The sequence below is a fragment of the Lygodium microphyllum genome, chromosome 1 (assembly GCF_053477565.2).
Source record: "Lygodium microphyllum isolate KBCC chromosome 1, Lygodium_microphyllum_v1.1.10, whole genome shotgun sequence".
Taxonomy (NCBI): Eukaryota; Viridiplantae; Streptophyta; class Polypodiopsida; order Schizaeales; family Lygodiaceae; genus Lygodium; species Lygodium microphyllum.
This window is the reverse complement of record NC_141135.1, coordinates 194994580-195008727: the sequence shown is the minus strand read 5'-3', so window position 1 is coordinate 195008727 and position 14148 is coordinate 194994580. Positions and strand designations below refer to the sequence as shown.

At 42.3% G+C, this 14148-nt stretch overlaps 1 pseudogene; it reads right to left on the bottom strand.

Moving 5' to 3' along the window:
• Positions 1–806: 806 nt before the first annotated feature.
• LOC148042122 (uncharacterized) lies at positions 807–1481 on the bottom strand (annotated as a pseudogene).
• Between the last annotated feature and the right edge of the window lie 12667 nt (positions 1482–14148).

Below are 14148 nucleotides of genomic sequence, written 5' to 3'. Positions count from 1 at the left end.
AGGGCCATGAAATTGCTTTATCTTGAGTGTGAATATAATTGGCTATGCAACATAATCTGTGACATCGAAAACTTAATAGAAAACGTTATATCAACATTAAAACACAATCACAATGTCATAAATCAACTCAGCAGCTAGAATATAACGATGAAAATTTCATCAGCTCACCAGAACACCATATTGGGGAATATGGGAATTTTCCATAAGTTTGGGACATGTGGTCAAATCTTTTGATTTGTCATAACTGGAACACTATAACTCCAAATTCAGCGCTCTGTAGCTCAATAGATTCCATTTTTCAAGCGCTTTCCAATGATAGGTCAATCATATAGTTTTGAGAGACTTATGGGCATGTTATCTGGGTGCCACCTTTTTAGCTTACAAAAAATGGAAATTGGGAGATTCCCAAACTCACTAATATTGTGTTTCAGCTAGAATATACAAAATAGCAGTTGGCATACCACCAGCAAATGGAAAGAAAAATGGACGAGATGAGCATTATCAAGACAAAAACATTAGCTGCAACATCAGATCCTTAGCTAAAATAGATAAAATATAAGTAGAATAAACATAAGCTTGAACAGACGAGTCAGCTGGAAATAGACAAACAACAGCTGGAAACAATGAAACATCAGCAGGAAAGAGCAAAACACAACTGGGAACATAGAGATATGTTTGAGCAAAACTTGCACAAAATTTCATAATCATAGCTAAGGCAAACTGTCGTGCACATTTACAAATTTCAAACACCAAATCTCATCAAGAAAGTCACCATTACAATAAAAACATCACCATCAACATTCACCCTATGCCTTCTGACTTGTTCTAAAAGGTACAGTACAAACATCACCATCAACATTCACCCTATGCCTTCTGACTTGTTCTAAAAGGTCATGCATGCACTCTCTTGGGCTTATGACATCTACCTCTTTTGATTCCCAAAACTTGAATGAAGTTGCAACCTCACTGATGAAAGCTGTTGGGTTTGGACATGACTGATCTCTTGAAAACTTCAAGGTACACTCTGCAGCTACCTTGCTGTCCCTCACTGTAACCGCCTTGAAAGACTCCAGAAGATTGACACGATCATTATGTGACAGCTCTACTGTCAAGCCTACATCAAGAAAAACAACATGAGGCCTAGACCTAAATAACCCCATTCCAGGTGGAGTTCTCCCATTTTCCACTAGAACTAGAATATTCCCAGGATGCATGTGTGCATGGATAAAATTATCGACAAGCAACATTTTTAGAAGTGTATTTGTGCCAATGTGTGCCAGAGAATGGTTGATGCGACTCTTTTTCGTGAGTTCAACAAAACGAGGGATGCTCTACCCTTGCTCAAATGATTCAACCAAAACTACAGGATGTACAAAAGGATAGACAGGTCTTAGAAAGGACACATCCCTCCAACTCTGAAAATTGTAAAGAAACATGCTGAGATGTGTTGCTTCTTGAGCAAGATCAACCTGTGTCAACATGAAGAAACTCTAAATTTTGACACCGCATACTACCAAAGCCGTACAGGAGGTGCTCTACATGCATCGCCCCGTGTGGCAAAGTGAGATAATCTCTGATGTTCTTGCACTGATGTGTGCATGGGCCTGGGGTGCCATGCTCTACAAATGGAGGTATCAAGCCGATGCGAAAGGACGAATTTGCCGTTGCATGCCATCTGATGAATCGTGCCGGAGTGAGCGTTTACACGGGGGTGGAAGGTTCTAGAGATGGAGGAGAAAACAAGGGAAGGTCTGGATCCATGTGCAGCCACGGTCTGGTCGCTATGGGGAGGGGGCAAGGTCGTTGCAGAGGGAGCGGGGGCCCAACTGGGCGTTCTTGCCTTATGCTGGTGATGGTGGAGGCAGAGGAGCCTTGTGGCGGCGAATATAATGGAAGAGACAGAGGGGGCTAGGTTACCGTGGCCGACAACAGGTACAACAAGGCAAGATACTCTCAGCTACCGACCTATGCCTACTCTGATACCATGTTGAACAGTGCGCGAGGGAGACAAGGAACGGAGGAAGAAAGAGGAGAAGAGAGACACGAGACACCGAAAGTGGAACCCCATAAGTGCATCAAGTGAGCACACATAGTTGGAATATATAGAGGGGACCAAGGATGCTATATATAGACAAACTATATATAGCTAATATTAGCTACTTATAATACAATGAATTCTGATATTTTTTTAATACATGGTATACATGACACATGTGGTTTAAAATTAAGAGGGTCCAGTAGCACGAGAATGCTTGGTGCTAGCCCCAAGCAACATCGCAATCTCGATTAGAAAAAAGGCATGAAAAGAAGTGTTTTTGTACCTTCACAATGCTAGTTGTTGATGAATAAAATTATTTGAGCACTATAAATCATACACAATTGCATTGCACACAAAATATGGTATCTTCCTCGATGCATAGCAATTGTTTTCATGAACGATGGCCTACATTGAGGAGGTAAGGTACCCTAAGTTGTACGGTTAGTGGTTCGATCTCTTTTGGGGGAATATTCAGTGCGGATTATCTATTATCTCCTGGATCATAAAACCTATATCCAATTGTTGATAGAGCATTTTGTATGACTTAGAACTCAATCCCACCTTGTCACATAATCATTGATTATTTATAGTAATAAACAAGTTTCTTACATCCCTAAGACGTTCACTTTCTGACACCATCTACAATATCCCTGAATTTACGACTTTCCAATGCATTTTTTACCATATCCTTGCTAAGGACTTTAGCAATAATGTCATTCTCTACATGTGAAAACATATTTCTCATTGCAGAAGATTGAGCATATATCCGCCTATGATACTATCCACTTCCTTTGACTAATCGGTGATCTTATTTAACTAATTGAATGTGCCGACGTGCTTCTATGGTTTTTAATGTGAACCCAATCTCCAAAGTTTTTCTGAGCTTCCTCTTTAAGTTTCTATTCTCCTTCTCCAACTCCATAATTTTAGATGGTAACTCAATATTCTATATGTTAACCCTCAAACGAACAAGGTGGAAAAGTAGAAAAATCTAAAGCAGAAGACAAGGCCAAGGAAAAAGTGAAACAAAAGACGAAGGCGTGCCAAGAAGAATCTGGAAACACAAGAAGTGCAGAAAAGTCCTAAATCAAGAAAAAAGGTGTAGGAGAAAAAGCGTGAGCCTACACTATTGTAAAAAACGCAAGGCGCACCATGATTTTTTTTAAGAGTGGTAGGCTCTCACCCATGCAATTCCTAAATGTAGACAGTTGATGGAAAGGAAGCTAGGAAGATAGGAGGACAATGGAAAAAAGGGCCGGTCACGTAAAAAAGGGGATGACCGCCCAAAAGGGATTTAGGGTTTTGTATGTAAAGTTGAAAAGTGAATGAGAAGCTCATTCTTGTGTGTGGCCAAAAGTAGCTCTCTTCTTCTTCCTTCTCGTCTTGCTCTTGCTTTCTTGAGCGTGTGCTTGAGAGAGGGAGTGTGAGAGTGTGAGAGAGTGAGTGTGTGAGGGTGAGGGACTCTTCTCTTCTCTTCTCTTCTCTTGCTCACAACAATGGAGCTTGGAGCATAAAGCTTGAGGATTGAGCTTGCTTGAAGCTTGCACTTGGATCGTGGAGCTAGCAGAGTGCTTGGGAGAGGAGGCAACTCTATCGAGAATGGAGGTAAGCTCACTACACCCATAGATAGATAGTGCGCCAGCTATGTGAGAGGTAGCTATTAGTGCTCGACTTGGAAGGCTTGAAGCAATAAGAGGTCCGTGGGTCTTGGCGGCTGAGTAAGAGCTACAACATTTTGGTTCTATTGCCAGGACCAACAGATTCAAGCCTTGAGCACTTGCGCACTTCGAATCGAGCATTGAAGTAGGGTTTCCCTGAACCGGTGCTTGAGGTAGATACATAGGAAGCAAGGGAGTTTGAAGAGGTATTCAATCTCCTTGGCAAGTAGATTTTTGGTTTTTTAGATATGGAAAATCATGTTGGAGTAGTACATGTATTTTTCTTTTGTTTTGGATGCATTAGGATAGGAAAAAACAAAGAAAAAGAAGAAAAACAAGCATTGGGGTTTTTGCTGTCATAACAAGGCAAGAGGATTTGATTTGCTTCCCGATTTGCATTTTGGAGTTTATTTGCTATTCCAGGAATACACAACTCTTCCCCTCCACCCATAGCGTGATCTGGAGGTGCAAATGTTAGGCCATGACCTAAATTGTGTGATTCGAGTGATTTATTGTTGCGCCGGTCATAATCCTGCCACGTTCAGTGAGTGACAGTGATTTTGGGCCGAGTCCCAGAATCGGCCCTCGGCAGTCGAATCAACCATTTGGTCCATCTTACTCAGATGCCCTCCGCTTGGCCCGTCTGAATCAAGCATTCGGACCAACTTGATATGCAGTCCTCGGTCCTACCGACTCAGCCCAACCCCACTCGGATATTCACCATTCCGCACTCGGCCTAACCTGACTCGGCCCTCTGCCCACTCGGCCACTTGGCCCTTGGAAAACCACACTCGGATTGGCCGAATTTAACATTTGGACCAGTTACATTCAGCCATTTCTCATTCGGCCCTTGGCCATTCGGACGGGCCGAATCCGGTGTTTGACCCCTGCAATTGCGACTTGTTGGGCCGAATTTGGATTTTTTCACATTTTAACCTGTAGATCCTAAAATTGACCAAGAAACCATATAGATCCAAAACCACATCAAAGATTTATCACTGGGCTGAAATCTAGAGCAAAAGGTTCAAAACTTGGCTATAAATGATCCTTCAAATCACACATGGCATTTACTATAACAACCCTATGGGCCGGGGGGATTGCCCCCCTCCCCCCCGGACCCCCATAGAGGGGGCTCTTCCCCGTCCGCACCTTCCCCAAGTAGGTTGGAGAGAAAACCTGCGCCACGACAGGTCCTCCAAATTAGATCCTAGTGTAGTAGGGGCTCTACACAAGCATAGATCCTCACTTGCAAAACAACAACCAAAAGCCCATACTCGAACAAAGACAAATAGAGACCCTAGAACCTCAATGTGCCAATCTAGCTAACAAGGGCACAAAGGCCATACCACAAAAACATGTATAGATTACGTAGGGAATGCATCTAGTCGAAGCGGAATGGAATAACATCAAGCTACAACTGCGAGGACGGCTAGACATGATAGTCTTAATGATAGATGCACCTTGAATGGCATTGCACATACGACCAAAGACATCAGTGGAGAATCCACATCTAGTCATGTAATTGGGAACTCAAGGGTATATATCAGAAGGCTTGAATTTACAAGCCAAGACCCAGAAGACAAAGACATAGTACCACCTACTTATCTTAGGGTCAAACTCACCGCGAAAAGGGAGCACTGTGTCAATGCTCTCACCAACAAATGAGTTGATTTTAATATCTTGACCTATGAAGCATGGACTATACTAGGCCAACCAGAGCTCACACCGACTAAGGAAACTCTTAGTCCTTATGGGGGACACTCATAAGCACTTATGGGGAAGTGCAAAATCCTTGTAACCATTGAAACGAAAAGCTTGCCTATCCTATTCCATGTTTCTCCAAATAGTACTAATTTTGGAAAGGAAACCCTCCTTGGACAACCTTTCAAAAGGGTGACCAAGTGTGAGGCTAACTATGTAGCACAGAGGATACACTTGACACTACCAGGTGTGAGGATAATCTCAACTGTTAGCAAGGGTGACCTCATTAAACCTCCAGGGAAAGACAAGGAATATTTTGACATGCCAAGCAAGCCTAGTAATGAGAACAAGGACTTGTTGAAAGAGTTGGTACAAGTGCATGTTGAAAAGAGAGAACCAGTGAGCGAGGCCATGCTTGAAACAAGAAGGTTAGGAGACAATGCTAAGGACGGGCTCTGGACTTACAAATATCGTAGAAGACCCCAAAATAAGCCCAGGCCTTATAGACAAAGGTATCGATGGAGAGCCAGCACAACGTCGAGATGGATATCCAAAGCGTTGCTATGTGCTCAAGGATATTACACGGGTAATTGATGGATTTGGATACTAAAACCCCCTACTAAACCTCCTCTATTAGCTCAAGGCCAGACCGTATCAAGACCAAAGAAGCGCAAGAGGAAATCTAAACGAAAAACCAAATCTCGAGTCAAAAGCATTGGAGTGACCGAGGCCCTCATGATTGAAATCAAGAGACCAAATGGCACTATTCGAAGGGTAGATCCTCAGCCTAGCGTACTTGACGATCAAATATTAGATGTAATTGTTGAGGGTAAGAAAAAGCCACTAGTGCCTAAGGAGACTTTAATTTCCCAAGAGATTAATAGGCATCATAGGCACAACATTGCTCATGGCAAGGCTAAATGCTCAACAAAGCAAATGGCAAAATCATCTAACAGTCACACGAGCAAAGCTTCCAACCAGTGCCCAAGCCACTTAGGAGTCACGAGTCTCCTACACCCTCTTTCCCGAAACGGACATAGGAAGCACAACAACAGTCTTCAAGTGCAGTTTCTCAATCCCAATATCTATCTCCATCTAAGCTTCCAAATGTCCAAGAGGTGGGACATGACACCACCCGTAACTCTCGGCCCAAGGATATGCCTATGCACCCTAATGTGACTAGATCAACTGAGGCTCAATCTACACAAGTGAATGCGCAAAGGGCAAAAAAAGACATGGCCACTTCTGACCTGCTTAAGGAATTGACCCTGCAGCCTACCAATAATGGCCAGTCCGCTGAACTAGCTGTTACTACTTCCAATCAAGAACTGCAACAGTCACATCCGTTGGCCATGACGATGCCCCTTGCAGAATGTGTCCTAAGCCATTCACCGGTGGAAGAGGTGTCACAACCAACATCCTTGATACCTCCAGCATTGCTGAAGCACCTAAAGCCTAAACTTGAGGAGAAACCTCTCAAAGATGTAGCCAAGGAGATGGCACATCGGACCAATCAACCTAGCAAGGTTGTTCAGAAGGTCACACCTAAGTCCCATGAGAGCACACTAGAGAAAGAGAGTGCTAAGGCCCAACCAAGCACATCAACGATTGACCTAGTTCAGGGTCCTAAGTCCTTAAAGGAGACACCACAGTTTCCCAAGAAAAGGAGGAAAAAACAACGAGAACAACGGTAGTTGCAAGTGGTGGTAGACGTTGATAAGATCGAGACCAAGAGCACTAAAGAGCTAAGGAATAAAACATCAAGCCCATCCACCAATGAACCCATCACCATATCTCCTAATAGTGGTGAAACCTTAGATGCATCCATGTGTTCTGATAAGTCAGAGAAACCATTACCATCAATGGTTGCTTGCAACACTCAATCCAACGACAACAAAACTCACATTGACCAATCAAGAGTGGATACAACAACACTGTCACAACAAGGTGACAAGACTATGCCAGTCACATCCGAGGAGAACCATGACACAGAAACAGTAAAACCTCAAGAAACACATGAAAACCCTAAGAATATAAGCAATCCTAGCATTGACGAATCTTGCTCATCTAGGACAGAGCCCCCAGCTATACTAAAGCCTAGGGAAACTCCTAGAACCTTGCATGAGATAGCAACTGAGCAAGCCCTCATTGAACATAGAAGTATCCCGGAATGCTTGACTGAGTTGGATGCTAAATTCAAAGGATTCGCACGTATCTATGTCCTTGCACACATGGGTGCATTCCCTAAGGGACAACTGAAAGAATACCTACCATTTTCCCTATCCTAGGAAGAGCAAGAACATCTTGAGAGCACTATGAGGGGCTCCTACATGAACGCATGCGACTCATCTCTAACAAGGAAGCTGACAAACTACGCTTAACTGTGACATCCAATGATGTGCTCTGCCAACCAAATCTCCTAGAGATAGAGCAACTAGAGCGATAGTTAGAGAGTCCAAGTCAATTTGAAAAATGTTGGTTTGAAGACCACATTACAATGGCCGAACTAGGAGCCCAGATTATGACACTCTCAGAGGAGAAATTGGCCAAATGGCAATCTCAAAGAGACCCAACCTATGTGGCACCAACTTCCTTTCGAGTGCTTATTGCCATTCGGGGTATGGACTTAGTTGGAACTAGCCAAGGTAACTCTCTAGCTGATAAGGTTCTCACTGAGGAGGAGTTATATGTTGTCGGTAGACTTGGATAAGGTACCATTCTACTCGATATTGCAAAATATCTAATGTTATTGCCATGGTGAGCTTAGTTTATCTCTTCTCCCAACTTCTCCAATTGATCATAGCTCAGCTCTAGCTAAGGACAAGTGTTTGAGTTCATCTCCTACTTTAGTCTCACACACCTCTTCTTGGCCACCATAGCCAAACTGCTCCTACCTTTAGTTGAGCACTTAGACCTCATCATATAGGTGATTTCATCTCAAGGTGTCTTCTGGGGAACTCTTCATCTACTCCCAACAAATCTCATTATCACATCAAAGTGTGACATTGTTCACTGTGGAGCCTGACATTATGAGAATTTAACCTCGTTGTCTCGTATGTGCCAAATCTCAATGTCGTACTGCTTTCGCCAATCACACTGTTCATGATCTACCCTATGAGCATAGGGATTTGGAAGCTCACTATGCAAGCCTACTCACCATGCAATATCTTTTGCAATGGTCAACTCCTTGAGCTGCACGAATTGAAGGAACAGTCGGCTATCTGTAATCCTAGAGGAAGCCACAGCCAGAAACTTAAAAAAGCTTGGCAGTCTTGTTCTTTTCTCACTACCATCATCAATAGTAATTTTGATCACTCTGACATCACCTCTAAAGTCTATTGAAAATCTAGAAGTACCAAGGAAGCTCAAAAATTACCTAGCAACGTCAAGCCCAATATCAAGATCTAGTATCTATTGATACTCAAATAGTGCTTCTTGGCACTTAAGGGTTTTTAGCTTACTCAAGAGTAACTCATCTTTAGCTACTTCAAAATCCTATTCTCAGGTTGTAATGATTTGAATTTTTTATTGATCCAAATCCATGTAAGTCTCAATCTCATGGTAAAAAGGACAGACACTGCCCAAGTATCCTCATGGTAAGATCACCTTCTAAGATGACTGAACTGGAGCATATAGCAAAGTTGAAGGCTTTCACACCTAGAAGGAGAAAAACATGTACCATCTTATGAGGAAAGACCTCTGGGATCTCTTTGAGGAAGATGATGCAGATGACAATGCTAAAGAGGAAGATGTTGTAGAAGACCAGCCTAAAACAAAGGCATGTAAGAAGATGAATAACAAGGCTCTAGGTTTTATTGCTTGGGGTCTATCCGATGATGTATAACATCATATTTCTAGCATGAAGGATGCAAAGAAAGCATGGGAAGAACTTGACAAGATCTTTGGGTACACAGGCAAAGAACTCAAAGGTAAAATTACTTATGCACTTTTATAAGTTGGATGTAAAAGTCTGTTCATCTATGACTGTACACATCAATAAGTTTGAGCCTTAAAACTTAGCTAGCGACTCTTAAAAAGAACATTGATGCGGATGGGGCAATATCAGTGCTACTTGCTCGTGTTAATCATGAACCATATGAAAACCCTATTTCAACACTACGTAATGTTCCCAGTCTCTCACTTAAAGATATTGAGTACTCTCTTCTTGATGAAGAGAACAAATGGAAGAACAAAAATGCAAAAGATGGTATCCCATCATCTAGGGAAAATCTCTTATACACCAAAGGAGCTACTAGACCCAAAGGACGAAGTCAAGGATTCAACACCGACAACAAAAGTCAGATGATATGCCATTATTGTGGTAAGACTAGCCATATTACCAATGAATGTTTTCACAAGAAAAGAGCACAATAGATGCAGAATGACCACCACCAAAGTCAATTCATGAATGAAGAAGAAGAAGAAGAAGATGCTTCCGCTACCATCAACAACTTTGACAAATTGTTCTAAGGAATTAGTTCCCATAGTGGATTTGATTTGTAAAAACCCTTACCAAAGATGTAAAGTCTTAAGCTTTAACTTGACTAGGCTGCCTATGAGCTAGTCTCCCATGCCATGTTATCATATAGGGGGGGCAAAAGCGAGCAAGTGTAGGGACTCATTATTTGAGGGGGAGTGTTGAGAAATAACAAATGATGTATGCATGGTTACAAGTTACAATTGGATCTTGAGACTGCCACAAACCTTGAAAATGTCTTGGAAGATCGCATACTGGGCAGTAGAGTGGAATTCACCCTTAGCAAAGTTCTTGGAATCGTGAAGCATCAATTTCATGATGCAATCATTGATATGCTGAAATGAAAAAGACAGTCTTATGGTAAAGTTTTACAAGCATTGATGCAGGCTAACAAAGACATAGAGAAACAACTTTAAGGGAATATGATGATGCATGTAATGCTGATTTAGAGCAGGTTGATGTTGAAAGTGGGTTAAATGGAAGTGTAGACAGCAAGCTTGTGGTAAAATTGGTCTTATGGGCAACGATAAGCATAGAGAGAAGGATATGTATAATGGGGATGTCCATCAGTAAGTACATGAAGAAGAAGATGCTCATTTTATTCCAAGCAATCATTATTCACGAATGCATTGGGCTCGTGCTACAATTGAGACAATTGGTAAAGTGGGAGAAAGAGAGACGCCTTGCATAGCTCTCTTGGATCATGGTTCCGAAATCAATGTTATGGCATGGAGCTTGTATGAGAATGGAGGTTGGCTGATTGATGTAGATCCAGGATGGCACATGTAGGCGTCGAACAATTCATCACGGAATCTTTATGCAACTTGTTCGAATGTACCCGTTGCCACATGGGATTTGCGCGGGGGTTCGTGAAAGTCACTCCCTGCAGGGATGCTTTGAGATGGGAGAATTCAACTTATCCAAAAGAATTTTGAATGAGAAAATAAATTCTTGATTAAAAAATATTGGCAAGTTACAGGTTTATAAGATTTCTGATTTTGATCACAAGATTTTTGGAAAAGAAATCTGAGAGAGAAGAGTAGAAGGTGGAATGACAATTTTTACGGAGAAAATTTGAGGACGACAAATCTCGACTCGCATAGAATTTGTTAACGAACTTCAAAAATAGGCGAGAAGCTTAAAGCTCAACACAAACTAATCTTCATAGCGACTCACTATGATGGTATCTTCGGTGTAGGCAAGGGGCTTAAAGCTCATCCTCAAGCCTTCTCTCAAAAATTCGATGACAATCTTTAAAAAAGGCGAGGGATCCACTCTGAACCTCAAGCCTTTCACACACTCGATTCCATGGTGAGACTAAAACCTCTCTTATATAGATTTTCCTCCTCTTCTCTTTACATAGTGCTTTTAGCTTTTCTCAATAAAACTTTAGGCTTTTTATCCCATAAGCCTTCTTTAAAGGCTACGCAAGCTTTAATGCAATAATAGCTTTTAAAGCTATTAAGTAAAAAGCTGTCGCTTTGTCTTCCTTTATCGTAAAGCAATCAGTGAACGTCTGGAGGAGTATCGACAGTAATCTCACAACCATAATACTGAGCATCCAGATAATTCTTGAGCTCCACACCATGTCTCGCATGGTAGCCAGAGGTGGAGAAGCCAAGGAGGGGCCATAATGGCGAGCGTCTGCGATCCCGAAGTCAGAGCTTCGCAGCCTTGAGGGTGTCACCGTCAATGGGCTTCTTCTTGAGGAAAACACGGCGGAGCTCAGACGTGAGGACAACGGATAGGAGGAGGCAAAGGACAAGGGCAGAGAGGGTGTAGGAACGCACAACTCACGCTATGGCTGCAAAAGAAGTATGAAGCTATACAATCCTGGTTGTATGTGGAACGCCAACTAAAGAGTTTGGTCTTGAGACTGTGGCGTTTGATATGATCACGCCATCCAGTCGTAAGGTAAGCGCAATTGCAGCAATTTTGGCTAAGTCCAGCTTTGACAAATCTAGAGCAATCTTCACGAGTAAAAGAGGGGGCCCTCTCCCCCCCCATTGCATCTCATTCCAAGCTGCTAGCACCCTCTCGATTAGATCTCTCAGTTGCTTCCTTCCTTGTAACTTTCGTAATCCACGGGTGTTGGGGGGAAGACACATTGATAACAAAGTAATCACCATATTGAGACAAAGTATGAACATCTTGAGCATAATCAGCAGCAGCATCTTCTGTGCTTTTGTTCTTCCCAAGATTCACTCCTAAGAGACCAGGGCCACTCTTGGACAAAGATTTGCTCTGGTCATTTCGAGACCATGACGATGTGGAGACAGACTCAGCAAGACGCTACTTCACATGTTGTGCTCCCAAGCACTTTGCTACTGCCATAATACCTTCACTATTAAAACCATAGCAATTGATGACAGCCCCCTACTCCGGTAATTTGAAAACACGAGGCTTTGGATTGCCCTCCTAAGGAAGAGGTGTCTCTCCAACCTCAACAAAACCAAAACCGATCCCCAACAGGCCCTCCACAGCTTCAGCATTTTTGTCAAAACCAGCAGCAAGGCCAATAGGATTGGAAAATGTCCTTCCCCATACCTCCACGCCGAGAATCAATGGATCATGCCTCTTCTCCTTGAGATCCAAACCATGAGGCGCTACCCACATAGCTAGCTTATGTGCATCCTTTGCATCTAGCATTCTAAATAGTGGATTCACATACTTTGATGCTTCAAACAACCATGTTGTGCCAGTCAAAACGCATCTCCAAGTAAGGTGGAATTTGGGAGGAGGAGAAGCTCCAATAGACTAGCTAGAATTTGTTGGCCTGGGTAGCGAAGGAGAAGGATCATGTGCCTTCTTGCCTGGTTGAGGATGTCAGAAGCTACAACTGGCACTACTTGAGCCAGGCTCTTCAAGATCACACCATTCTAGGGCTCTCTCTCTCCTTCCCTCTCATCTCTTGCCCCTTCCCATTCCTCTTCCACCTCCATTGGGAGAGGTCAAGCCATTAATTTGTGAAAGTTATCCTCTCTAAAGCGGCCCTTCTTAATAACAAGATACAATTCTGAACCTCCCTGTCTCGATGTAATGAAATTCATCAAAGATAAACTAAATAACCTCCTTAAGAACTTCAAAGCCTTTGTGAAACATCCCTCTTAGAATTTTTGTTGTTCATCACAATCCAGCTTACATTCAGGCTATAAAACATCTTTAGTGGGCGAATTCCATGTTCCTCAATGTCTCATGCTCTAAAACTTTCGACCCTTGACTCTTCAAAATGGATACCTTTATCTGAACATGTTTTTCCATGCATTGTGGCCTAACAAAAAAATATGCTTTGAAAAAGAAATTCATGCCCAATCATTTATGCAGTTTGCAAATTAAAATCTGTGTAACGCAATCATTCAAACGATGCTTCCACACAAAAAATTATGAATGCATTGAAGAAATTGTGCATAACCTAACTACATGTGCTTATGCATCATGCAAATGCAAACAGAAAGACACACAACAGAAAATAAATTCCTAATGACGTTGACTAATAAGATCAAATTCTTAGTGAAAAACTCCACCCTCATGTTTGTAATGGTGGATGCATAGTGTCACGACATCCGCCCCCTCCAAACCTGCACATCCTTTGGTTGGGCCACAGCTACCCACCCTCATCTCTGCCAAGCTCGATGGTCAATGTGATCTCTTCATCTTCAGTAAAAGCATCTGCAATATCCATATCTTCATCTTCATCATCTCTTAGCTCAAGTCCATTATAAATCTCATCATCCAACTCCTCAACTGCATAGATTGCATCATCTCTTCTCTTTAGTAATTTGATTCTCTTCCTTGCAATCGGAATCCGCAAGGCCATGCCATCAAGTTTTGCCAAAGAATATGTAGGATTGTCATGGATATGCTATACCAAATAAGGCCCAAACCATCGTCTCAAAACCTTGCGGATAACACTATACTGATTGTGTAGACTGTTGTCATAGACTAACACCCAATCTCCCTCCTCAATCTCTTTAGGTCTCAATCTGTGTCTACTATCAAATCAGTCTTTATTGCAAATTCTGGCCTCTTTGAGCTTTTCAACTACTCTCTTAATATCTTCAGATCTTCTTTCCAATTGACAAATATGAAAAGCTAAAAAATCCTCTCTAGTCATCTCTTCTTGCTGCCACAGTAAAGTTGTTCAAGCAAGTGTGCAAATCTCTATAGGCATGACTAGCTTCTACCCGTACATCAACTTAGTGGGCATATAACCTATAGTCACACTGTGAGTAGTGCATCAGCCCATAAGGCATAAGGCAACAACCTAGGCTACT